We start from the raw sequence: 27,705 nt of genomic DNA, 5'->3' as shown, positions 1-27,705 counted from the left end.
AAGAAATAAATGAGACAATGCATTTAATTAATAGTTCTAGTGAGTTATTTTAAAGTCATTTCATAATAATCTCACAGTTTGAGAGGATTAACTTTAAAATAAGAGGTAACAGAAGATACCTAGGAAACCAAAAAGTATAATTATATCAAGTGTGCATCAGACCTAAATGTCAAAATGGAATGAGATGTATTAATTTCAAACCAACCAATTAATATGTATATCATCTACATAGGACACTTACTGCTAGGACAGTATGAGACAGAAGAGAAATTAATGATGCGATGTTTCCCTTACCCTGTTTGTAGAACATTTATGTTTAAAAGCAAAAAAAGAAAACAGGTAAGAAAAACAGTAATACTAAAAGAAAAAAGAACAAAAGCAGTAAGAGCTTCTGTAAACCAAACAGGAGGCATGCAGGATAATGACCAGTGACAGTCTTTGAAATACAGTCTTTGAAAGTTACCTTCAAAATTGATTAATGACAAAAGTGACAGAATCAGAAACAGATTAAGAAAAGTCATATTCAACAATTACTTGAGCCTTCTGACCTTGATGGCATCGTGGTGCTGCCAATGTTATAAATAGAAAAATCAGATTAATTTGGTTGAGGAATAGAAATGATGAAGTACCGCATTCTACTGAGTACCTTCTCTATGCTCGACACTGCTCTGTGCTAGAAACATAACATTTTAATCTTTTCAGTTAGTGTTGTGCATATTTTATAAGTCGAAAATTAAATAATGTGCCCCTGGTGATACAAATATTAATGTAATCAAGCTTCAAAACATTTTCTGACTGATTCTAAAGCTCACAGCCTTTATATATCACATCTCCTCAGTCTCAGAAAACTAAAAGAAGGTATAGTATGTATTTTTATTTAAATTATTAGAAAATCAATATTCTTAGATAACAAAGGTGGTATATCCTAAATGGTCTATAAATTAATACCTTGTTAGAGTCATGTAAGTATTTAAAAATCTAATGGTGTTATATACCTAATAAGTCTGAAAGAAAGATCAGGACAATGTGGAGGAGAAGCTGTGTTCATTGCTGGAAATAAACGATCAGACCAGAGGTTAAAAGACAGTGCTAGATACATGGAGCCATAAAATTACATGGGTGATAACCATGAAAATTGATGAGCTGAACAAGGGAGTGAGAATATATATAGAGAAGATCATTGTGGGACACCTAGGGATGCAAGGTGGCAAGAATAAAAGGGAGTAATACAGGAGATGGATAAAAGCAAAGCAGTCAATGAACAAATAGTAGTAAATTACAATATATATTACACATAAATGGCAAAAAAATCCCCTGCAGAAAATGAATAATATTTTTTCTAAAAATTAACAATACTGACATAATTGTTTTAGATTTAGATTTATATCTAGTCTTTATATTTAGAATGAATTAATAAATATTATGCATTTAGATATCTGAAATTAAATTTATTAATAAAATAAGATGTCCTATTTCAAGACATATGTTCAGCATTTTATACTTTTACATAAGCATTTTTTCATTTAATACCACAAACAAGAAAATCAACATTTTAAAACATAATAAGGTAAATTGGTATATAGTACAGGAAATCCTCTATTATCTCAAGTACTTGAAATGAATACCACATTACTTACTCTTTTAAAGGGCTACATGGTCTGGTGGATAATCATCCAACTTCAAAAGAATTGAGTGAAAATGGAAACACTAAGCTCACTATGCTCATGGGGTACAGTCCTTAATATTTTTTGAAAATTCTTTGCAAAGAAAATAATTGTAATACATTTATTTACACTTTGGAAACCAGGTTTAAGCTTGAAATATATATTAGCACATTAAAAGATTATTTGCTCTGCCATACAACACCAATTTTGGTATTTAAAATAATAGTAAAAATGGTCCAGTTAGAATTTCTCATGAAGTTATTGATAAATATAAGCAAAGCAGACACTTTTTATAGCAAGTAGTTGAGGATATTGGAAATGGGGTGATTTTATTTAGCTTATTCAAGTTTGTACAGTGACCTCATATTCCATCTCTACCTGTTACAGCAAATCTTTCTGAAGTTTAGATTTTATTTAAAAGAAATATCTTTTAACAAGATGATTTTAAGATGCATGGTATTAAAATAATTGAAGTCTAGCAGCCAAAAATAAAGTTTCTGATATTCAGAAAGTAATATATCCAAAATGCTTGTTCATAAGTAAATATCTTAAAATCAACCTTTCATTTCTTTAAATTAACAACCACTGAACCAGTATTTCACAAAAATGGTTTGTAGTTTCCCATTCATTCCAGAGCTGACATACAGGGATGAATTATATACATTACTTCTAAACTTAATCAGGGGAAGAAAAAACTCAATTCCCCTAATAAAGGTTTTGTTGGAAGCAGAGTTTAAATATATTATCAAAGCTTCCTTTATGGAAAAACATGGTGTTACCCTTTGGCTGTCCCCATTATGTCAAAAAGCATTACAAAAAAGAGAAAAGTGCTTAAGTTAAAAAAAAATAATAATGCAAACATTTGCTTCCTGGAGTGCAAACTACTTTGGTGGTTAATATCTGTCTTCATCATAATTAATGAGGGAAAACACAAAGAAAAGGTGATATTCTCCTTTTGTTCTTATGGTGGTTATCTACAAATGGCTCTCCAAGCCTAATACATGCTTTAAGCATGATGAACAAAATGAATGAGCTTGTTATTTTTAGCATGGCCTTTGTTTTTCCTCATTTATATATTTATCCTCACATGTTGCAAAGCATAATTTGTTTCTCTAGCATCTGAAATAAATATACTTAGAGTACAGTCCATTTATATTTCATCTTACCATGCTACTTCAAAAACTGTTAAAATAAATCGAGCAAATGTTCAGTGAATGACAAAATTGCCACATCTACAAATTCAGAGAGCTTATCGGTTTCCAGTTAAAAGTCTGCATAGAATGCCTAAAAATTATTTTGAAATAATTTTTAAAGTAATAAAGATTACTAAAAATAATAAAATAATAAAGATAGCTGGTTATCAATAAAACAAAAGTGGCAAATAAAAACAATTAAATCCACCTCGCACAAATGTTAATTTCATTATTTTTTAATTTTACGGTAGTTTGAAACATTAAAATATAGTTTGAGGAAGAACACTATGAGATATTTCTACATATGTGCCAGGATGACTGAAATTAACAAAATTAGAAAGAGTAACCCTCATACAATAACGTGCGAGTGTAAACTAGTACAACCACATTGGAAAAGTATTTGACTATATCTTTTAATGGTGAATAGATGTATACCCTGTAGCATAGCATTCCATCCCCAGTGAAACCCCAATAAAAAGGCACATACATGTTTTCCAGAATTCAAATACAGGAATGTTCATAACTGTATCATTTATAATAGGCAGTAGCTGGAAACATCCCAAATGCCTTTCAATAGAAAAACAGATCACTTGTGGTTTATCCATAACACTGGAATCATCTATAGCAATAAAATGGAAAAAAAAAACACTCATCCAACCAAATAAATGGATAATTGGTACAAAAGTAATTTTGAAAGCCAAAAAACAAAATAATACTTTATGACTCCATTTATTAAAATATACCAGACAAAATTAATCTTTGGTGTAAGATGTCAGGAAAGAGGCTATATCTGGCAAAGAGGAAGGAACTGTGAAAATACCCAAGGAAGGCTTCTGTAATGCACATGCTATTCCATTTTATACACCTGTACATAGGTGGTAGTTACCTGGGGGTATGTTCAATTTGTAACAGTTATCTCTACTTGTACAAGTTGTGCAGTATAATCCATGTATGTTATACTTCAATTAAAGTTTCAAAAATTTATTTTAAAAAGACTGACTTGTTTCAATTTTACTTTATGAGCATATTTGTCATATTTTCTGAGATATATTCTGGGCTATATGCCTGGAGGTATTTTCAACACTGGAAATCCGAAGGTGAAATGTGCAGACAAGATCCTGACACGAGTAGGCTTTACGTTTTAGTTAGAGGTGAGGAAAAAAGAAATGAGCAAACCAGTAAATAAATAGTGTAATTGAGAAGCATGAGAAAATAGCCTGGTGTGACAGACAAACTTTGGGGAAGAAGGTATTATTTTTAATAGAATGAAATTAAGCATGAAGGATGAAGAGGTAGACATAGAAAAATATGAAAGGAGGACATTTCAGTCAAAAGTAATAACAAGTTCAAATGCCCCAAGGCAGGCTTGGCATATCTGAAGAGGCAGACGCATGAATGTGTAGCTTGGTGGATGTAGGGGGAAATCCAGTTGGAGAGAGAGGCCAGGTGAGGTCATGAGGGAGGCTAGGTGAGGATTTTAGAGGCCAATGCAATAACTAAGACTTACTATATGTAAAACTGGGATTCATCAAATGCTTTTGAGAGAGAACATCTGATTTATATTTTTCAGAAGTTCCTGCTGGCTGGTATATGGTAAAAGGTTTAAGGAGGGCATTTGCTGATGCACGTATTCTAAAGGAAACCATGACAGAAAGAAATTGTGATTAGAACTAATGTGACGGCAATAGGAATGAAAGTACTGAACCCATTTAAAATATTTTAGGGGTAGAAAATATAAAACTTGGTAGCGATATGAAGAATAAAGTAAGTATAAAGGTTATCTCCATTTTCTAATTTGTGTAAATGGTGGCATGTATCTAATTTGTGTAAATGGACGTGCTGAAATGACTGAAATGTGTTAAATCTGAGCAGAGTAAATTGGTGGTGGGGTTCTATTTTAAAGTTGGAAGTTACCAGAGCACATCTATAGGAAGGATCTATTAGGAAAGGATAATTTAGTGATGTAACCATCTAAGGGGAGGAGTCAGGGAGAGCCCAGGAAGGGAAAACCCTGAGAACAGGTTGTGGATAAGTACCAGAGGCAATGTTCCTTCATCATAATTTGAGCAGAGAGAAGTGACTAGAGAAGAGATACCAGCTCATGTAAAAATTTGGTGGAGGTGATATGAAATAACAATTGCCCCATTAATTTTAGAAATTGTATAGTTGTGAGGCAAAGCCATCAGCTGGCATCCAGGAGGGTCAAGGGGATATTGAAGAAGGGTGGGGAAGAGGCATGACAGATGGGGAAGGACAAAGAGAGCTCTGTTCTGGTTCAGCACCTGTGCTGGGCTCTCCACTGGGCAAGTCCATGGACTTGTATGACTTAGGTTTACTCTTAGACAAAATGAAGTTAGCAATACCTGCCCAACATCCAGCAGTTCCAGAAAAGACTTTCAGTTAACATGGCTAACTAAGCAGATGCAAATAAATTATAAATGATAAATTATACCACCATAACTTTAATAACTCAATAAGTTAATTAAAATCTGAGTTCAAGGTATGTATTAGATAATTTCTCTGGCATTTTTCAGTATATCAAGTATCTGCACTTGATGAAAGAATATACTAATACATCTTTTTTTGTCCATGGAAATGTATTTTGTCAAAATGTGCTACTTTTCTATTTCATAAAAATTATGTAATCATTTTTTAACGAAGTGCAATAAACTGGACAAAATTTACTGGTATTAGGTGAAAACTTAATATACAGAAAAGTAAATTGTATAACTTCCAGAGTACTATATATTTTCAGCTCTGAGTTGACTATTTAGATTGAGCAGAAAGATCAATAACAAAACATCATCTGATTTAAAGCAATTGTAATTTTAAATATTTTATGTCTCTTAGAAAATCAAACTTTTACAAAGAATGTTTTATTGTTATAGAGCCAAGCCCCTATTAGCTAAGAATAAACTATCCTTGTAGAGTTTATTGATTAGAACAATCTAGCCTTCTCAGTGAGTTAATGTGTGTGTGTGTGTGTGTGTGTGTGTGTGTGTGTGTGTGTGCATGTGTTTCTTTTTAAATGCTTGTCGTTTCCTTTAGTAAAAGAATGGATATAATTTTCAGGATGCTGACAGAGTGTCCTAGTTTACTTCTTTCTGAAAGCCACAATTTTACACTCGGAAGAGTCAGCACTTCCAGGATGCTAATATCAAATTTGTGTTAAAAATACCTTTCTGCATACCCATGAAATCCTCCTTAGCACTGAACTGGAAACAGAGTGAGATGCTCTTTCAGAGAAACAAGCTATTCCTGTTCCATTATCTCCCAAGTCACTAAAGATCACACAAGAGCTGCCTTTGAAGTTGGTGAGAGCTTCTCAATTGAGGGTGATTCATGCCTTGACAATTTCAAACCAATGATATTCATGCACAGCAGATCCTTATCATTTCATAAGTTTTCTCTTTTATTGTTCAAGTGAGTACTAAGTGGCTCAAAGTGAATTTTTCTTAATGAAACTTACAGAAATTCTATTTAAAATCCCTGAACAATTTCAAATTTCACTTTACATAATGTATTCAACAAATCCAGAAAAGAAAATGTTCCTTAGGTATCATCGACAATGCAAAATGTCACAGATTTTGGCAATCTACATAAGTATAAGAGACAGAGTTGAGGGAAAAAAGAGCATTTTTTGAATGTATGTATGTATGTATATATATTCTAAAATTTATTGTTTCAGCACTTCAGAGCATAGAGTGGGCAGATCAGTCAAGCAATATTTGTAACCTTTAAAGTATCTTGAGGAATGATCCAATTGATGATTGTAGTATGAAACATTTCAGAAAAGCAGTGTGGACTTAACCTATAGTATTGAAGGGCTTCAGAAAAACAGATGAATACAGTCTTCAAGTATATTCTTTGGGAGTCACATAATTGGAGGAGATAAATTAAGACCAGAGGGGACCGAGATTAGGATGTTTGGTAAAATGGCAGAGGGAAGAAATAGGATGTTTAGAAATAATAATAATAATAATAGCTGAAAATAAGAAAACAGAAGAAGGCAGCACTATGGACTGAATCATGGACTGCCTCCCAAATTCCTATCTGGAAGCCCTAACCCCCAGAGTAACAGCATTTGGAGATGAGTGTTTGGAGGGTAATTCAATTTAGATGAGTTCACAATGGTGAGGTCCTGATGATAGAATAATGCCCTTCTAAGAAGAGACACCAGAGAGCTTGCTCTCTCTGACACGTGAACACACCGATGGAAAGTGGCCCTCTATCATCCTGGAAGAGACAGTTGCCCCCACCAGAGAACGGAAATGACCAGCACCTTAATCTTGGAGTTCCCAGTCTCGAGAACAAGAAATAACTTTGTGTTTAAGTTGTGTAAGCCACACAGTCTGTGGAATTTTGTGACAGCTGCACGAGTTAACCAGCACAAGAACAAATATGAATTAGGAGGGATATGAGTGAAGAGTGACAAAAGAGATGCAGTGTGGCAGGGAATCAAGATAGAAGCAGGGATGAAAAAGAGACAAAAGAGACAAGGAAGACTCTCACACTGATATATCAACATGTAGAAATTTTAATAATGACCTGGAATTAAGTAAAACTGTGTTGTAGGGTAAAATAAACTACACATTTGCTTTTTAAAAAGTCAAAAAAAGTCTTGTAATACATTTGTAATATATCTGTATGCATATAAATGTTTATGTAGCTATGTTAACACATATTTTATAGGTATACAGAAAAGGTATAGAAGGATAAAAATAATGTGTGGATATTTCAGTTGAGAAGGGACTGAAGAAAGGGAAATGGAGATAATTAATCTTTCTTATGATTTAATTTGTTACACTGAACACCTCTCACTTAAGGAATTAATAGAAGAATGAATAAAAGGAGTCAGAAAAGCAAAACATGTAAGAGGAAAAAAAGAATGACTCTTGACTAGACGTGTGATTGCGAGTCAGCTCTGTCTCTGGGTGCCCAGCCAGGGCCTTTGGAATAAAAAATATGGAAGTGTAGATGGACATCATTTTTTTCCAGTAACTCCAGCTTCATCAGCCATAGTAGGGAAGATTGGTGTGTGTTACTCATCTGTGTTCTCCTTCTGTCTTAAATTGCCTTGTATACAGTATGCAGGTCATATTTTTACTGTTGGAACCATGTGCTGAATAGGGATTTTGTAACCAGATATGAGCAAAAAACATCCATGGGACATTTTAAAGATTGAAATAAAATACTGTAATTAGCCAAATGCTATCGGATGATTAGCCAAATGCTATCTTCAATTTTCTATGCATTTGAAATTTGCTGAACATTTTTCTATGAACATTCTTATAAATGTTATGTTTTAAAGAAGAAAAAGTGCAAGCTAGGAGGGAAAATAACTTTTTCTCCATTTAAGTTCTGAGAAGAATAAGAAACATCTCATTCACTGATTTAGTTGGATTAGTAAAAGAACACAGATTTCTGTGTTCTCATCTGAATCCACCTTCATTAATCACACCAGGTTACCTTTACACTCTCTAAACTACAGAATTTTTATCATAGTTAACACTGTGTTTTAAAAAAGTATTACTGCATAAAAGTTGAACTGTATTTCCTACACTGCAAAAATAACAAAGGAAGAGATTATGAATTCTGCTGTCCATTCTACATTTTGCCTTTTCCAGTTTCTGGAAGCTTCCCACAGCACTTGGTGCTTGACTCTCTTCCTCCATATTCCAACCTAGCAACCCCAGACTGATTCCTTCTCATATGTCATCACATAGACCTCCTGTGTGCCTCCCTTTTTCATTTTTAAACACCCTTGTAATTACAATAGGCCTACCTGGATAATCCAGGATTATTGTTTTTTTCAGGTTAGCTGATTAGCAATCATAATTCTATCTGCTTTCCTAATCTTCCTTTGCCATGTAATATAACATATTCACAGGTTCCAGGAATTGGGACCAGGGCATCTTTGGGGACCATTATTCCATCTACCACATTAGCCTTCAATGTAGTCACATACAGCACCTATACGTTATTTAAGTAGTAACTTCGTTCATAAAACTCAGTTTCATAAATTATATCACTTAATTTATCTGAAATACAGTCATTCAAAGTGAAGCTTGGTTGATAAAATGCTAGATAACAGAGCTGATTATTGTCTGTTTATGTTAAGAAACAATATGACAATAAAATCATAAAGATGTGTGTGTGTGTGCTAGTGTCCTTGTACATGTGTGTGCATGTATGTATCCTGGAATAATTATATGAAAGAATGCCTTTAATTGGTGGGAGCATCACTGATATAATCCAATATAGTAATCTTACATATTTGCTTAAAGATCAGTTTTACAACTTCACAGTCACCTTACACCTCCTGCTGAAACTATAAGATGTATATTTTGGTTCTTGATTTATTTTTCCTGCACTTCAAAGGCTGGATGTAAATCATTAGTAGGATGGCAAATGAAAATATATAGTTCCTTAACTGGAATATTTTCAGTGAGAAACTTTTCATATCTACTCTTTTTTATTGTAAATTATTTATAGAGTAATTTGGGGCTGGCAAAAGTTACCAGTAAATGAGAGACATTTTATGCTGCAAATTTCTGACATCAAAATTTAGGTGAAAGTAATAAAAAACATTAAAAAAACCACATTAATGAATAAAACCCACAACAGATTAAACTGATAATTTTGTGTCCATATTTGCTTATGACATCAAGAACCTTTCCAGTTGGTTTTAATGGAAAGCTCACATGGAAGCTAAAATTATTCCTACAAATAGAGAGGAGTCTGAAAAAAGTAAGCAACTATAATGAATAAGATCCTTGAAAGACGAATATATTTTTTTAATTAAGGGAATGACTTCTTTACACCTGAAGTGAAAATGTCCAAAATGCATATTTGAATATATGTTTATATGTGTTTGGGAATTTGCATTTTAGTAATCTAAAATATTTTTCAAGATACTCTCTTCCTCTGGCTTTCTGGACACTTGGCTCATGGGGGTTTCCCCCTCCCCCACCAGCTACCGCTTCTCAACTATTGGTGTTGGTTTTTTTGCATTTTCTCAGCCTGTAGCGAGCTGTTGGGTTGCTCCACGTCCTGGCCCTTGTGTTTTTCACCATTTCCTTCTCATTCAATCTCTTCGCTTCAATGCATCAGTGATAAACCTCCAGCAGACAGCTCTCCTCTGAAACCCACACTTGTGTATTCATTGACTCCATGCCATCCCCATTTGGATATATCCATCTGAAAACGTGCCAGACTCAGTTCTTCATATCTACTGCCTGCTCTCCTTCCCCTGCCAAAACTTGTTCTGACCATTTTTTTCCTTATAAGGAGATAGCAACTGCATCCTTTTAGTTGCTCAGGATGTGGCGAATAAAATTTCTCCTTTACCCTCACTGTCCTCCCTGCCATCTCTCAAATATCCTATAAAACCTCAAGTCCTGACGCCTTTAATCTCAAGAAAAATCTATAATACAGGCTCTTCGCTAATGCTGCCACCTCTAACACTTTCACTCTTATGCAGTCACCATCTTCTCTCCACCAAATTACTGAAATAACTCTGGAACTGGCCTGTTTCTGTCCTAGCTCCCATTCAGTCCAACTGCAAAGCAATGGCCAGAGTTGTTGAAATATAGCTGATCAGCAACTTTAATTCCATCTGCACTCCTGATACTCCTTGGCCATATAACATAGACATCAGATCATGTCAGCTCTCTATTCAGAAATAGCTAATGCCTTTCCAAATCTCCCAAGAAAAATACAAAGTCCTTATACTAATCTACAGGGCGTACACAGATCTGTTTTCCATTATCTCTTAACAGTATCTCCTTCTATGCTCTGTTTCTGTCACTCACTCCTGCACCTCTGGCCTTCTTGTTATCTTCTAGAAGGCTGAGCATGCCTCTGCCCCAGGAATTTTGCTCTTGCTTTTCACCCTCCCTGGAATCAGGTTGCTCAGGTATCTGCATTGTTCATATCCCTACTTCCCCCAAGGCTTTATTCAAAGCTACCTTCTCAGTGAGGGCTTCCTAGCCATAATAGCAAATATATCTAACTACCATCCACTCTTCAAAACTTTTATTACCCATCCCATTTTTATTTTCCCTTTTAACAATGATCTATAAGCAATATAAAGTATTATTTCTCATGCATACATACCATTTATCTTCCCAAATAGAATGTAATCATGAATACAGTTAATATTTAATATAATAAAATATAATTTAACTTGGCTTTATTGTTTTTAAAATATGATAAACCTTCTGAAAATGGAATTTAATCACCAGAATTGCAAATCTTTCTAAACAGTCTTTTGGAACTGGTTTACTTTTCAATAATACAAGGCTTCTTCATCTATAGTTAAGTTAAATTGAACCAATCAACCAATAATCAGGTTCTTCAGAAAAGCAGCAAAATCGTATATAACTAAAATAATTTGTAGTTCATATTTTCATGGATCATTTATGTCACATGTCCAGCTATGAGGCAACTGCACATGTTTAAAATATATGGATAAAATAAGCAATATAGAAAAATTTGGGAGAATACATATTTTTCTCAATGTATTATCCAACTAAAGAGATTTTCTTGAAATTATAGCATATATTAAATTTTGTATCAATCTTAATACATTCAATTTCCTTAAATTTACCATTATTTAGATTGATTAAAATTCTTAATTTTAACTTCTTGTGGGATTTCTTCACTGTATAATACTTTGAATTATTACCTAGTAATTTATTCCCAGATGTTGCCTGTAAAGGAATCTGCCTTATCCTGCCTCTGGAAATGGATTGAAAATTGTTTTTCAAGACTGGTTTGTTAATTTTCACTCCCATCAGTAAGATATTCCCTCCTATCTAAAAGTAAGAGTTTATCACAACTTTGCCAACCTGGGTTTCAAGAACTCTTTGTGATATGATGACTCAGTAGGTTAAAATGGGATCCAGTCTTCATTTAAATCCCGTGGATAACTGTGAGCTTAATCTAGGATAGATATTTTTATGTAAACTACTTTTGGCGTCAGGAAAATGAAAATAATTGGATCAAGTAATTGCCAGTCACATAGGATTGTGCATAGTTATATATAAGTCATATATATTGACTCCAAAGACCTAAATGTATTGATAACAAATATCTATTTGAAGATCCTTATGGTCACCTAAATATAACATGAAATGGAAATGATAGTTGAATTCCCCTTTTTAGTGGAGGCATCTGTGAAATCCAAATTCATTTTACTGGCAAGTCATCTATCATGTTTCATTCAGCATGAGTAAAGTATTGAATAAGACATACTTCTGTAGAGCTAAGTGGAATATTTGCTTTATTTAAATATTCACTCAACAAATTTCAGGGGCTGAACTTTGTTCATTTTATTGTCAGATTACCAAGAAGTTTCCTAAATTGATGTAGCCTCTTATATATGCTCCAACACTTCCCTGGAAATATTATTTTCCTGCAAATATCTTCTTGGAACATGTATCACACTTAAAAATCAAAACATTCTCACCAATGACAGTAATAATAAATTATTTGTGTTTTTATTCTCTTCACTCTTCATTAAAAAAAAAATTTTAGAGAGGAGATTATTTGAGTGAATGATTATACACACACACACACACACACACACACACACAATAATATCAACAGTCAAAATAGATAATAATGTGGCAGGGGACATCAGATAGTCTGAAATGACCCTGACCTCTTGAAAAGACAGAGCTGCAGGCAAGTGTGTCTCTAACATTGAGCTACACTTAAAGACCAGCTCTGCGCATTAACGGAGTACTGGATTCTTGTTAAATATTCATGAATTCCTTATATATTCACACCAGAGAGTGAACATGCTATAAAATTAGTTATATATAATATCAAATTGTGTTTATTTTACCTAAATATATATTTGTATACATATGCTTATGTGAATGTATGCATTATTGTAAAACTATATATGTATATTTAGATTTCATATTAATTTATGGATTAAAAATCATAAAAAATATAGACCAAATAGGTAATGTTATTGTTGAAGAGTGAATTCTAAGTGTATTCTATATTTTACATATCTGTATTTCTACATAAATTATAAATGTGGATAAAATGGAGAAGGATGGAAATCAGAGAGCAATTGAGTTTTTTCCATAATTTAGATCACATATTTCCTAATGAGGATGTTATAGTTCATCCATGAAGAAACATTTTAAGAATTAGTACCACCATTTCTTATAGATGATTTTTAACCACCCTAGAATAGCTGGCAGATTTAACATGCCCAGTCAATTCTCATTGAATAGATCACCAAGGACATTGACTCTATCATAATTTACCAACACTGGCGTAGATCTTTATAAATTACAACCCATTTTAACACCTTGTATTATTTGGTTCATATGACTATTATCCCTTTTTGCAGATAAAGAAAAATGGCCTAGATAGAAGTGACATGTGACACAAATAATCCGTGGCAGTATCCAAGTTTTGCCATGTGCTCAAATCGTTAAGCTCAGTATTCTCTTTCAGTGTGTTATATATCACTACCAGTCTTTAAAAGCTATGCTTTTTAAAATAAAATATTTTCCTTTGACTTCTGGAGCCTTTGAGCATTATAAACATTTTAACTACTCCAAGCACATGGAATTATCACAGTGAACACCCACTTGTCACCCTGAAACATACATATACTCAAAAAAAAAAATGTACTGAGCAATTGTAGAATAGAATCAGTATCTTTCATTTATTATTTATATTAAAGGTTTATCTGTAAAAGCAAATTAAAATGATATTTGTCTTTAGCTTCAACATCTACATTTCCCTCTTCTCATCTTTTATTTCCTCTTGTTCCTGTAAATGTTAGCATATGATAGTATCTCAGTTTACAGAAAAAAATAATGTAGATAAATCCTTCCACCATTTGCATTAGGGACCTAATGAAACACTTACAGGCTGGAATCCTTTCATAGCAGAAGAAAGGGGATCATTATGAGCACCCAAACTGAACTATACATGGACAGGTGCCTGTTCAGTGTGTGCATTCCCCTTTCTGTAAATATCCACTGGTTTTACATAGAGCAGTGGTTTTCAATGGGAAAGGGTGCAATCTTGCCCCCTAGGGAATAGTTAACAATGTCCAGAGATATTTTTGGTTGCCACAATTTGGGGGTGCTAATACTGGCACCTAGTGGGTAGAAAAGAGGGGTGCCACTAGGTACCATACAATGCACAGGAGACACCCCCACCTCAACCATGAGAATTATATAGCCCAGAATATCAATAGCATCAAAGTAAGAAGCTCTAATCTAGAAGATAGTTCTATAAACATGTACAATGCAACTACAAGGAGAGAATATAGTGTAGCAACTTAAAGAGTATGAAGTACTCTACTTATTTAAAAAAAGCAAAACAACTCCTTATATACTCTTATCTTTAATCTCTCATTTTTCACTTAACTACACTGCATCAATTGTATGAATGTGAGATAAGTAAATTGTTCCAGTTAAGTTCAATATGTTTTATCTTATATCTGAAGTATATATGCATGTTTAGATTCTAAAAGATAATTATATCAGCTTGCAAATATATAAGGTGTACTTCAGCCTTCTAATCATCAACAAGCCAAATAAAGGATGAGTGGGACACACATACTTGTAAACCCATGGTTTGTACTTATCAGATCAAAAAAGTCAACATAAAGTATAATAACAATATTTATATAAGCCAACAGAGAAAGGACTTCATGTTTACTATTGTAGCACTCTTCATCTAAAGAATTTATAAAGCTGGACTAAATGATTCATTCATTCTCATGATGCCACTATATCCATCCAAAATATGTCAAAAAGAGGAATGATAATTTCTAATTTGCCCAATGTGTAGACTTTATTCAAGCACCAGTTGCTATTAACCATGTTTGCAACTGCTATAGCTAATTATATTCAATATTCACTAGGTGGAGTTCCAACTAGTTCCCTGTCACTTACCTTCCTTATACTACTATAGTCTCCTTTGCTTTGGTTATCTTCAGTTGGCCATCTCTGTTACACCTAAAATAATAAGTCCTCATTTTCTGCCTCTCACTGTTGTCAGGATAAGAAGTCAATCTTGACCATTGGTATTATGTACCCCCCCCACCTTAAGTTGGCCATATCTGAAAAACATCAGCAGTATGGTTTATAAAATACTTATCCACCAAGACCATTAACTGAATACCTTATTAAGTGAATAAATAGGTTGACCTACACTAGACTAATTTATTACCAGGAAATCCAGAATGAAATACATAACAGGAGGCTTGAAAGAAACTGAAATGATTGGTGCTTGGCCCAGAGTGTTGACTATAGAACTGATTCTCTGCTAGTATCACATTCTGCCTTCCTCCTCCCACATGCATAAAGGTATGTATGAAATCTATTCTGGACCTCAAACTCTTGACTTAGAACTAAATATTTTCTCTGATAAGACAGGTGCATGAAAACAGAAAACAATTACTGTACAAGGAAAGCCCCCTGCTTTGAAAATCTGTGGTTGATCCCAGAGTGGAAAATAAAGGTTCCAAAACACTGCCTGAGCTTGCAGTGTTTTTTTTTTTTGGCTGCATAATAAAATCTTTCTCTGATCTATCTCTGTTGGCTCAAAGCAATGATGCCATCACCTGAGCTAAAGGAAGACCATAATAATTTTAGCTTAAGATTTCTATTTTAGTATTTGATTTCCAGCAGGGAGAAAGCAAGGAGCATTTACTCTTAACTAATCTGAAAGTTCATTAAACACTATTGGCATTGATATAAGGAAATGCTTTAATAACTAGCTAAAAATTTCTATTTTTTTCACCTGTTACATATGACAGGTTTTCCAAGTTCCACATCTGTAAGCACAACACACACACACACACACACACACACACACACACACACACACACACACTCACAGACATTTACAGAGAGGCATATAAACATGGAAAAGGCATAATTTTATCTAGTTTTGAAGAGATGAAAACTAATACAAAGTATTTATCATTCCCACAAACAAATAAGGTTCAGGAAGTTAAGCAAGACAAACGCGTCTCAGTTAACAAACATAGGGGCATATACTAAATAAAGTGTGCTGGTGATCAAGGAGCCTACCATCTAATTCCTTTTTATGAATCATTTATGGTGCCCTTTAAAAGAAGGAAAAGTTTCATCCTAAGCTCTAATAAGCTCTTATGGAAGTGATTCATAGAAGAGAAAAAAAGAAGGAAAGAAAGCAAAGAGAAAAGGAGCCTTGCTCTGCTGCAATTTCAGTGCTCACATATCACGTAATTTTAGAGAATACTGGAAAGGTAATAATTAAAAAAGCACCATCAAAATTTCAATTCCAACGTCCCTATTTCTCTTCTGACAATGCTTTCCCTCACTTTTGCAGATAGGCATGCATGATAGCTTATTTTGATACCATCATTATTCAAATGTGCCTGGCAGAGTATCCTTCCAACTTCTTCAGAGACAGGGCAGCTAACGGCACATCCACAGATAAATACAAACAGACACCCCGCTGGATTATTAGATTCACATTCCATAGGCTTTATGGCAACATTCCTAGATAAGAAAATTAAAAAAAAAACAAAACGTATTCTAGCGATAAGGCGTATGAAGCATTAGCTACAACTTTCCTATTCACCCTGGATCCTGTGAAAGCAACCCGAGAGGACGATTTCACCAAATACTATTTTGACTCAGAACCGGGTAAGCAGCCCCATTGTACAAAAATATTAATGTCACTCCACAGTAAAGTGTCATTTACGGAAGCCTTACCTTGGCGGACTTGCCCTAACTGGTGGAAAGGAACTTAATTTACGAGAAGCAAAGAAGGGACTTGCCCAGTGCTCACGGAACAGCTGCTCCCGTCCTCGGAGAGCCCCAGACGCGGCTGGGCTCCTGCGGGCGCGGGCTCCGCGGCTCGGCTCCTGCAGCTCCGGAGCGCGCCTCTGATTGGCTGGCACAGCCTGTCCCCTGATCCTCTCCTCGCCCCGTCTCTCCTCCTTCCTCTGCTCCCCGGCTCTCCGCTGCCTTTCCCTTCTGCCTCCTTTCTGTCCGCCCATCGCGCACACTTTGGGGGTCGCACAAATTCTATAGCACACAGAACGGACACACTGAAGCTCCCTCAGCCAAGGTCATGTGGAAAGCGAGGCCATCAATAATACCAATAAATAAATAAATAAAAACCTTGGACCAATGGCATCGTCTTCAGTATCACAGCTCTTGAAAAATGACGGCCAGGACTCCGTGACAGTTTAGACCGGCAGTTCTCAGAGGGGGAGGGGACGCTGCGGGGTGAGAGGGCTTTGACTGTCAGATGGAGCGGGAGTGCACGTCAGGAAGGCACGAGAGGAAAAGCAGGCAGGGCGGGCACTGAGGTGGCAGGCTGGTAATAAATTTTCCTATTTCCGTGCAAAGTCGTCACAGCCTGCTAAACATTCAACTGCTGGCTCATTCATCAGTGATCCATAGTCCGGTGGTAGCCGTGAGATTTAGCTTGAGTGGTGCCCTTTAATGCCTTACCCCAAGTACTCAAGGCATGGAGGGTTTATATGAGGTAGAGCTTTCCCTTGGAGGTCAGCATTATTTTTGTTGAAGATGAATAGGAACTGCAATGTCTTTCCTACCACCTTTGCTTGTGTCAAGAAAACTCAAACGCACGTGCACGCGCGCGCGCACACACACACACACACACTTCTCACCTCTTATTACTCCAGAATAAATTAAAACAAGTAGCTTTTGATAGTAAGGATTCCCAGCCTGATTGGCTGTGTTCAAAACTGATGTAAAATAAATTCAGCACTTTTTCCTAGTAACACAAAGTCACCCACATTCGCTCATTAGGAACATCAAGTGTCCCCATTTAAAACAGCGTAGTACACAAGAGTTTATCTAAATTGAATGGCGTTTCAAGGGTCACTTGGCTGACATTAAGATTTATATAGGACCTGACTGACATTAAGATTTATATAGAAACTGCCGTCATTGCAACCACTGAGAGAGCAGGATTACTTGCTCTGGTTAGTTGCTGTTGTCAATGATCAGAATGAGAGTCAAAGGAACAAAAACACAAGCTTAAGAGAAGTAGTATGATAGGGAGGACAGTCTCTCTAAAGGCCGGAAGAGAGAGATTCAAATCCTGTTTCAGACTTTCTTCTATACTTGAACCTGTATAAGCTGTTTCACTTCTGAGCCTCAGGAGGTTTCTCTGTCAAATACAGAAGGCAGTCTTCACTTTAGAGTCTTTGCAAAGATTCGGGGAAATCTGTGCAATTGTACCTAATTTTTATTAACTTAATAAAAGGTTCATATCTAATCAGCCCCCTCTTTTTTCTTCTCCTTCCAAGAGAAAAATCAAAGATGTTGAGAAGATAAGGCAAGTCGTATTTGAAAGAAATTTATAAGGCCTAAGAAGAAATATTTTGAATCGATTAGGGCAATGTTTTAATATCTGTATTTAGCTTGAGTGATGTGAAATGTGGAGGAATTTAATTTGGTTTGGAGTTTTGGTATGATTAAACAAACCAGCAGAAACAATGAAAGAAGCACTCAAGTTGGATTGTTGCTAATTATGAAGGAATTGCACATTTAAGTGCATAGTTACTCCTAAGGATGATGTTAAAAGTCAATTAGAATTTGGAAATCTACAGAATCTAAACTCTCAGGGAAAACTAGAAAAGACTAGCACCAGAATGATGAGCGAATGCTGTATTGTGTTTTGTATATTGTCTCCCATGCACCTTTTTATATAAATGAGATTTTCCTTGCATAGTAGCCAAATGTAAGTTCTCATTCATTTTTAGTTTTGAAGGTGGTATTGAGAAGAATCCATTTCAGATCTGCCTGTGTTGCTGAAGCCCTGGGAGCACAAGGAAAGGAATACTTATGAAAAATAAAGGGGATATAAAGAGGAACTTTTGATCTAAGAGGTCATGTAGTTTAATTTTAAAATGGCACCTTATGATATTGTCTAGGGAAGCCTGTTTATCTGGGTGGTCTCTAGTTGAATGACATGGAATGTGTGCTTGCCAGCTGGGTCCTGAAGTTTTTGCTAAGACACCAGCAATGAGCATCTTAGGGACACCCTTGAAATCAAAATGTTTTTCCTTGGTGTTTTTCCCTGGATAAGACTGTAATAAGCACATCCAGGGGATAGTCATAATGGAAGTCAACAGGCACTTGCTCCCAAGAAGGGTGACATGCAGAGGGATTTGTCACCAAACAATACTATCCATTTCTAGAGAAATAACTGATTCACCACGGGAGGATTTACACCCGTGAGATTGCACTCAGATTAAGGGCTCTAGATTCTCTGTAAACCCAGTGATGCAATGTACACTGGATTTAAATGGCTTCCGGAGTTTGATATTCTGATACTGTGCCAGCTTTTTCTGGCTATAGAAAAGAGAACCTGTCGGCCACTTAGAGCCTCTCTTGTATTTTCTGGTTAAGAAGAAGAAACTAAGTGAACCAATGCAGAACATGCTGCTTGGGGAAAGACAGGTGGTAGGCAGATGTTTCTTTTCTCCTTATTTCAAAGATTACTTCAAAGAACTGGACAATGTGTCAGTCAGCAGAATTTATTACAGAGCTAATCTCTGAAACTGAAAGCGTGGGCATTTCTGATCCTGAGTCCCCACTAACGTCTCCTTGGGAGAGTTATAATAATCATCATCACTGGTGACAGAGAAGCATCCAACACAAGTTTAATGCAGGTCAGACTACAGAAACTGGAAAGATGAAATTATAATGCTAAACTGTGATCGTTCTCTAAGAGACAGGCTCGGTAAACTGTCTCTTTAGATGTCATCTCATGCTCAGTTTTACTCTGGAAATTCAGGAGGCTTTGCACTGTTTTCCAACCTAAGTAAAGAAGGAATGCAAAGGAAATGTAGGGATATCCCTTGTTATAATACAGTATTTAGAACAGTCAACTACAAATGTGATACTGTGGTTGATTTTTTTATCAAAATTATTGGAATTATAATATCATCCTTAAATGGTCTGATTTTTGTATGAAGAAAAACAGCTGGTGAAAACATGAAGCAATACACAATTTCCTTGTAGCTATTTTATGTGCTTGGGTAACAGGTACTACAGATTGTATATATATTTTAAAAGAAAAACTTATGAAATGATAAAAGAAAAATGATAAAAATATTATCCCTAACTATAATTAAAGATGACCTAAAAAAGTTAACATTTACTTATGCTCTTATCACACTTCAGATAAAGAATTGCAGAATAATGGCAAAATACTGATGCAGGACAATGAAGAAGAGAAGTCTATCAAAAATATTTCAAAGTTAACTATGTATTAAGTAGTAGTCAATAGTGCTGCCTTCTCTACTCATAATAAAAATGAATGTAATTCCTTTTTTCTTTTTTTAGTTTTCTTCAATGCATGTAAAATATCAGAGAATCAATGAGTTTGTTTGAATCTAATGGAACACTTGATAATTGACACAGGAGAAAACAAAACTCATCTTCTATTGTATATACATTTTATTTCTGTGAAATAGATAATTATTGCCTTAATGATAGAACACTAGATTCAAAGATAAGTGAAAATTACTGACTGATGGACTCTAGTTTTAAGTGATTAATTTTTGGAAAAACATTATACAAAGTACATAACAGAACTTAAGAAGATATTTGAAATACTGTTGGTAAACTTTGAAGATGTGATGAGAATAAAATATGTCAGTAAGACAAGAAAGAGACTAGGAAACATTTTCCCTAGTTTTGCAACTTGGTTGAATAAGGAGTCTATCAATTAGAAATTATTAAACTAACCACAGAATCTGGAAAGTTATAAGGTGATTTTTTAAAGAGATAAGTGGACTAGTTAGGGAAGAAAATAATGGAGACATCTGAGTCTGTATCACTTTCACATGAAAGTCATTTCAGAAAAATCCCAATGCTCTCTATTACAGGTATGTTGCATTGGAAATGGGGAAAATGTGTTCTTTCTACATGACATCATTATGTCTCTCATGATTTCATAATAGCCTTCATGGAGAAGTTTCATAACTATCTTTGGTATAGGCAACAAGTTAAAGTATCAATCTCATGAGTTTAGAAATGTAGGGGTGCTTACCTGAACGAATGTGTTTAGTAGAGAGCTGCAGAGCTCTAATACCACACGTCCTCTGCTCATTGCTTTTATCAATATTATGAACAGCAACATCTGCTATAGAAATTTTGTGCCTTAGAAGAAGCCAGTACATTTGGATGAAAATTTGGGAATTTTTTTCACAGTCTTGAAAACCTTAGTAGCATTTCAAATCTAACAAAAAAGAAATACTGCAGTTTGGTTCAAAAGCATGAGTATATTACAAATATGGTAAAGGAGACAAGTCTTAGAATCAAAATGAGACTTAAGAGGTTTACACTAACAATAATCTCAGTATAAATCAATTATGTGACAGTCATCAAAAATGTAAATATAAACAGGCATCTTTAATAAAAGCAATGCACCAAAATACAGATGGCAATGTTCTTATTCAACTCGAAATATTGAGAATTAACCTAGAATATTGCATTTTCAGAAGAGTATAGCCAATTTTTGTCCTTTGAAATTAATTTATATTTTTGTTAGCTGCATCATGATAGGTATATTCATTTGACAAAGCAAATATCATCTCTGATTCTTCTATCCCTCACCTGTGGAATGATTATTGCTCCCTTCTTCCCTGTAGCCACCTTGTCTTATCCATTAAATCAATAATGGGGGATTTCTGACTGTAGAACCTTGCATGACTAAGAGTATATGCTGGGTTACATGCTCATGGAGCAGCCCTACTCACCACTCCATCAATCCAGTAAACTATGTTAAACTCAACTTTCTCTATTGACGATCATCAAATCCCCCATTGAGCTCTATCTCAAGTTCTTTCACCTTCATAGAGTCTACCACATTCCACCATCAATTCTTGCCTGAATTTTTGCTAATTAGGCAGGTATGATATTTTCAACTAACATAAGTGCTTAATTTCCATGCCATTGTGATACTGGCAAACTATGTAGTGAGGAAATGGGAGGTAGGAGGAGAAATTTTAGTAGTTTTTGCACTTTAGGTTTAGGAGCAGAGATATCAGAACAGTATCCCAATGCAAGGGAGGCATTGATCCTGTGGGGACACTATCTATACTTTCTCAGACTTAAAGGAAAACCAAAATAGATTGTTTGAATATGTAATGGTAGACCATCACTCTGCATGCTGAATTGCAGGATTCAAAAAGCTGTGGCTAATTTAATACTTAAAATACAGAAAGATATAATGAATGCCTTTAACTTGGTATTAGAATAAAGAATGCTACACATTCATAGACATTTAGAGAAATAATTAACCATACTATAAATAGAGCTAAGAATGAATCAGAGTTTCATAAAGTAAGGATCTGGAAAATAATGGCACTGTCATTGGTAATAGAGGGAAGAAAATAGGAATATCTAGTTAGGAAATAGATTCAGATTGGAAGTCACAGATGTTGAAGTGTTAGCTGGATGTTACAAGGATATTCAAGAGCCATCTGATAATATGAGACTAGCTTGGGAAATAGTTTTGAATGGGAGACATAATTTTATTTGTCATCTATAGATAATACTACTAGCTATATAAGCTGTTACAGCCCCTAAAAGACAAAAGTTTCCACAGCGTCAGTGATAAAGACATATGAGGTAACAAGAGAGAGAGAGAAGAAAAGAGAAAGAAAAGGAATGAGAGATGAAAGAAGAGGTAAGAAATGGTACATGAAAGAGAAGTCAGAAGAGATGACCAGAAAACACTATGAAATCTTAAGCTGATATGATTTAAAAAGGTCATTTTAGTAACTGAACTTTTTTTATTTTTTATTTTTTATTAAGATATGATTGATATACACTCTTATGAAGGTTTCACATGAAAAAACAATGTGGTTACTACATTTACCCATATTATCAAGTCCCCACCCATACCTCAATGCAGTCACTGTCCATCAGTACAGCAAGTTGCCAGAGATCCACTATGTCCCTTCTTTGTGATACACTGTTCTCCCCATGATCCCCCACACCATGTGTACTAAACATAATACCCATCAGTCCCCTTCTCCCTCCCTCCCCACATGCCCTCCCACAGCCCTCCTCTTTGGTAACCACTGGTTCATTCTTGGAGTCTCTGAGTCTTCTGCCATTTTGTTCCTTCAGTTTTACTTCATTGTTATACTCCACAAATGAGGGAAATCATTTGGCATTTGTCTTTATCCACCTGGCTTATTTCACTGAGCATAATGTCCTCCAGCTCCACCCATGTTGTTGCAAATGGTAGGAATTGTTTCTTTCTTATGGCTGAATAGTATTCCATTGTATATATGTACCACATCTTCTTTATCCATTATTCTAAAGATGGACACTTAGGTTGCTTCCATATCTTGGCTATTATAAAAAGTGCTGCAAAGAACATAGGGGTGCATATGTCTTTTTGAATCTGAGAAGTTGTATTCTTTGGGTATATTCCAAGAAGTGGGATTCCAGGGTCAAATGGTATTTCTATTTTTAGTTTTTTGAGGAACCTCCATATCACTTTCCACAATGGTTGAACTAGCTTACATTCCCACCAGAGTGTAGGAAGGTTCCCCTTTCTCTGCTTCCTCACCAATATTTGTTGTTCTTAGTCTTTTCAATGCTGGCCATCCTTACTGGTGTGAGGTAATATTTCATTGTAGTTTTAATTTGCATTTCCCTGATGATTAGTGATGTGGAGCATCTTTTCATGTGTCTGTTGGCCATCTGAATTTCTTCTTTGGAGAATTTTCTCTTCATATCCTCTGCCTATTTGTTAATCAGGTTATTTGCTTTTCAGGTGTTGAGGTGTGTAAGTCATTTATATATTTTGGATGTTAAACCCTTGTCGGATACGCCATTTACAAATATATTCTCCCATACTGTAGGAAGCCTTTTTGTTTTGTTGATGATGTCCTTTGCATTACAAAAACTTTTTAGTTTGATGTAGTCCCATGAGTTCATTTTTGCTTTTGTTTCCCTTTCTCGAGGAGATGGGTTCAGGAAGAAGTTGCTCATGTTTGTATTCAGGAGATGTTTGCCTACATTGTCTTCTAAGAGTTTTTGGTTTCATGACTTACATTCAAGTCTTTAATCTATTTTGAGTTTACTTTTGTGTATGGGGTTAGACAATAATCCAATTTCATTCTCTTGCATGTAGCTGTCCAGTTTTGCCAACACCAGCTGTTGAAGAGGCTGTCATTTACCCATTGTATGTCCATGGCTCCTTTATCATAAATTAACTGACGATATATGGTTGGGTTTTTATCAGGGCTCTCTAGTCTGTTCCATTGGCCTATGGGTCTGTTCTTGTTCCAGTAATTGTCTTGATACTGTGGCTTTGTAGTAGAGCTTGAAGTTGGGGAGTGTAATTCCCCCTGCTTTATTCTTCCTTCTCAGGATTGCTTTGGCTATTCGAGGTCTTTTGTGGTTCCATATGAATTTTAGGAAGATTTTCTCTAGTTCATTGAAGAATGCTGTTGGTATTTTGATAGGAATTGCATTGAATCTATAGATTGCTTTAGGCAGGGGGGCCATTTTGACAATATTAATTCTTCCTATCCATGATGAGCATAGGATTTGTTTCCATTTATTGGTATCTTCTTTAATTTCTCTCATGAGTGTCTTGTAGTTTTCAGAGTATTGGTTGAGTAATTGAACTTTATATCACTGACTAGTAAACAACTTTTCTCATATTTGTGAAAGTTAGGAATATAAAAATGTAGGAACTAAATGTTAAGCCTGGTCACTATGGAAAAAGTGTCTAACTAAAAATAGATCAAATTCACTCTTAGTAGAGATTTGCATAGTCTACAGGAGGCAAAATTGTCAAATGAAATCCCATACTTTATTTTAATGCATGAGAAGCTTGATCTTCATTTGAGAAAGTGTGATTTGCTATGCTTTATCATTTCCTTGCCTATTCAGAGTGGCTTTATAGGATGCTTTCCAGGGAGGAAGCATCCATAGAGGAAATTAAAGATTATATGAGAAGCAACAAATTGAAATGTGAATTCTATCACCTCCTCTTATGCTGAAGATATAGGATTATGTTTGAGAGCATAAGAATAAAGGTAGATGCTATATTTAAAGGTTGTTTATATATTGTTAACTTGAAAGAAATCTTGAATCATCACATAAAGCCTGATTATTTTTAACTCAAAGAAAATTTATAGAGGTCATTAACCCCATAAAGAACAGACCAAGCCAAAAAGAGAACAGTGTCTCTGAAGTATCATCTAAAATATGAGGCCAAAATAAATTTCATACTGCCAGTGTTAATTTCAGACTCCAGATCATTGGTTAGATCAAGAGATTTCATTTACCTCTACCACAGGATGCCCTATGTTATTCTTTTCCTTTTTTTTTTTAACTTCAAGTCAGTTGTGTGAGATGTGCTGAAATAATTTCTCTATAGGATTCTTGTGTTGTATAGAACCAGTCCTTTTGGTAACCACGGGCTGTGAGAATTACACAACAAGCTTAGTTTAGGAGAGCATGGAATTCAGGCTTTAAATTCATTGCTCTGCTCAGTGTCTGGCCCTTTAGAGTGGCAACCTTAAACCTCAGGTAGACTTAGCTTATTTTCAGAATTCAGTTCTACTGAAGCATATATGGTGGTCTCCAGTCACTGCCAGGAAGGAAGTGTCATTGCCCTTCTTTTCTTATCTAAACATTCCTCAAGCTGCTGATATTCATATAGTATAGTTGGCAGTTCTACACATGTCGTCCTCAACCATATGTTCTGCCCATTGTTACTAACCAGGAATCACTGATGTTGATGGTTTTCTTTGAACCAGAATCACTCCTTTCTCAAATACTCTATATTGTACTAGTACATTTCTTCTACATTTTGAATTTTGCTTCTGCACCTAACAGGAATCCAGTGATGTGACTTTTGTACTAACACAACACTGATCCCATTTCAACAACCATTTCTGAATTTCCTCTAGAACTTTACTGAATATATTGCATAATACATTTATATTATAAATTTGTATAATTTATATGTTGTGTAGATAACAGTTCTTCATTGTAAAATACTTACGCCATTCTTGTTTTTCAAGGGATCTTCAAAACAAATGTTTAAATTTTAGATAGTGACAATGTGGGTCAAATCCTGGTATTGCCGCTTAATTAATGTATTGAGACTGAAAAACCCTGGCCCTCAGTTTGCTCATCAATTGATGGTATATTAGCACATTTCTGGAGAGGAAATTGTGGTGATTATCTATCGTGAAAGGAGCATTTGTGCAATTGACCTATTATATTATCTGTTGCACAATATATACTCAGTAAAGAGCAGTTATAAAAACAGATACAACCTTAGTTACTATTATGATTTTGCCAGAGTTATGCATATGAACAGCATCTTCCTTAAGGTTACTAAGTTATAAGTGACTGCAGAAGAGATGAGAATACATTACAAAAGAAACCCCCAGTATGATCTGGAGTGATGGCAATATGGTTCATTTGTGGACAACTTGTGCTGTTGAGACTACCTCCTTCTCTGAGAAATGAAAGGCAGGACTAAAGATGGTATTCTGCCATCCACAATCTGTTCAGGAAAGATACCAATATTCTCTACTGCAGAGTTCCAGAGGACAAAAAGCAGAGCCCAGAGATAAAGGGGATTGGTTTGCCAATCACAGAACCTGTAGAGCACAGCAGTGAGTATGGGAAACAGAGAAAAGGAACCCAAGCAAAAAGAAGCAAGTGTGTGACCTGCAAACTTGTCACTTTTGACATTAAAATTCATTATCATGAATGTAATTATTTTAGTATATTATTAGTGCTGCTCCTACCAAACTTTCACTGATCTGGTCTGAAATTAGAATACTGTATGTTAGCATGAGGAAAGAAAGATGAATATGTACTAATAACATTTTAAAGGAGTCAAACAGTATTTTCCACATTTAGAAAGTTGAAAAGGTACCGCAAGAGTACAAAAATCATGCAAATCTGCAGACATACATAAAAATTGCAACATATATAAATAACTGTGTGTGTGTGTGTGTGTGTGTGTGTGTGTGTGTGTTGGAGGGTTGGGGCAGAAAATTAAAATAAGCATTTTCTCTTGCAGTTTTAGTTGCTGGGGAAAAGTCACACTACTCTATAAATTGTTCTATCTTTAAATTTAAACACAGACCTCCAATGGACAAATAGTTTTTCCTAGTAATTGTACTGCATTTCTCAACATTTTTTTTTCAAAAATGACCATTTCTAAACTTTTTCTCTCTTCTCTATCCTACATTTTTTTCCTTCTCACTGTCAGTGAATGACATTATAACAATCCCATTTACAAAATCAAAATAACCACAAACTATTTTCTTCTTGTCAGAAATTTAGCAAACTACTTGTATCTAATCTATATTCTTAATCTGTCCTCCTATTACAATGACACGTCTACTCTTATCTAAAGCCAATCATTTCACTTTTGCTGCTGATCCAATATACCAGATATTGTCCTTGATTTCTCATTTTCAATATGCTAATCCATTACCAGGTTCACATCATGTTCTGAATCTGGCTGGACTGTTTTTCATCATTCTCACTGGTCAAAGCCTCCTCACCAGGACTCTAGCAACAGCCTCCTTAGGTATCTCCTTTCTCAAAAAAAAAAAGTAGAGTGACTATTACATCAGAATGAAATCCTTATATTTTAACAATTGAGCATGTCCTTGACATGTCTTCTTATTTTCTGTACATGAAAACTGAAGGAAGGTGTAACTATCCATGTTCTTCCACTCGTATGATTACTGGAGTAAGTCTTACCTCTAAAGGGAGAGGTAGGATGGAAGGAATATTTTATCCACTTGTAGAGCAACCTGA

The 27,705-nt window shown here is 35.1% G+C and overlaps 1 protein-coding gene across 4 annotated transcripts in view; it reads right to left on the bottom strand.

The window, feature by feature from the left end:
• Positions 1-27,705, bottom strand: part of CDH18 (cadherin 18) — a 1,060,019-nt gene that overhangs the window by 465,258 nt on the left and 567,056 nt on the right. For 2 of the 4 annotated variants that reach the window (XM_057496160.1, XM_036896723.2), the window contains exon 1: positions 16,609-17,005. The exons of 1 other annotated variant lie outside the window; for it this stretch is intronic. The gene's annotated coding sequence lies outside the window, so the exon portion shown is untranslated. Of the gene's footprint in view, positions 1-16,608; positions 17,006-27,705 lie in introns of those variants that run through there. One more of the 4 variants, XM_036896721.2, reaches the window with a different exon arrangement.

This window comes from Manis pentadactyla, chromosome 2 (assembly GCF_030020395.1).
Source record: "Manis pentadactyla isolate mManPen7 chromosome 2, mManPen7.hap1, whole genome shotgun sequence".
Taxonomy (NCBI): Eukaryota; Metazoa; Chordata; class Mammalia; order Pholidota; family Manidae; genus Manis; species Manis pentadactyla.
Note: the sequence above shows the minus strand (reverse complement) of the source record. Positions and strands in the feature narration are given on the sequence as shown.